General features: G+C 41.6%; 1 pseudogene; it reads right to left on the bottom strand.

Moving 5' to 3' along the window:
- LOC110307625 lies at positions 1 to 724 on the bottom strand (annotated as a pseudogene).
- Between the last annotated feature and the right edge of the window lie 687 nt (positions 725 to 1,411).

Raw genomic sequence — 1,411 nt, 5'->3', positions numbered from 1 at the left:
TTAGAGGAATTTAAGAATTAAGAAGAAAGCTTTGAGGTTTAGGTTTAAAGATAGGAGAAGTACCATGCAGACACTGGTCCAGACCATGATGATCATGAGTGTGGCATCATGATTAAACGGTAAGAAGACAATGCCTACATTGAATCCAGAAGTGGGGAACAAAACAGCTTGCTTTTAGTGTCAGTGTTATTGTCTGTTATCTGTGGACCAGTGAAATTAATTGGAATGTGGATGTTAGTTAAGACACTGAAAAACCAACAACTGTAACAAGAATAACTCACCAAATTTGGGACACTTGCTCTGAGTATAACTTTACCTCTATTAACAGGAACGAGAGGGACAAACTGATGGGTTCTCAGGACACCGGTGGAACACAAGTTTGTGCTTCTTGCCATGAGGCGAGTGAAGAATTCTAATTGAGAGTTGAGTGCAGTTGGAGGATTTCTTGGAGCAAAAGCCATCACGTTGTTTGGAAATGTAGTGATGAGGAGAATCAAGGCATTGGCCACAGTCATGTGGCTTAAAATCACCTGTGTGGGCCTCTGTTGAGATCCAGTGAAGGTTGGAGAGAAATTATGGACAAACAGAACAACATTGGCCACAGTCCCAACCCCAAACTCCAAAGCAAGAGGATCTGAAGAGCCACTTCCTCAGTGGTTTTCCAGGATTTATCATGAGCAGACATGCAGAGGGCTTCATTCGACCCTGGAGTGGTGACTAGGTGGGACACTACTGTCCTCCAGTCTCTGTTCTATTATTCATGCTTACCAATTGATTTGAGACAATTTCTTCTCTTGATAAATAAGACACTATTCTATCACACTACAGGAGCTTTGCCTGGAAAACAATGTATGGATAGTAAGTTAGAATAAAATTTTATACTTAGTGAATTAAAAAAGTAAGAATATATATAAAAAAAACTCTGCAAACTTACCAGTAAACACACGCAGTACCCAGAGATGATCATAAATTGGTAGTCAATATCTTTACCAACAGAATACCCAACTTAAAACTGCAGTAAAGATTCGGGCTGCAATCTGAGGACTTGGGAGGTTAAGGCAAGAAGAGAGACCCAAGCTTGAGGCTACGCTGGGTTACAGAGCGAGTTTTAGACTAGCCAGGAATACACAAGACCTGTTCAACAAGGAAGTGAAAACCCCAGGGCAAACTATCCTAGCACATCCATCAAGGGAGCTGAAACCTAAACGCCAGCAGCTAATCCTCACACGTTCACATGTTCCACTGTGAATAGAATACTGGATGGCCACTCTGAAAAGTAGGATGGGGTGGGGGGGTGCGGTTCTTATAAAACTAAACATGTACTGTCTTCATTAGGCTTCATATTGCTGTGATGGAACACCATGAACAAATGTAATGTGAGAGGAAAGGGCGTTTCCCACTAATATCTTCA

The sequence above is a fragment of the Mus caroli genome, chromosome 2 (assembly GCF_900094665.2).
Source record: "Mus caroli chromosome 2, CAROLI_EIJ_v1.1, whole genome shotgun sequence".
Classification (NCBI taxonomy): Eukaryota; Metazoa; Chordata; class Mammalia; order Rodentia; family Muridae; genus Mus; species Mus caroli.
This window is presented reverse-complemented; position numbering and strand designations above follow the sequence as displayed.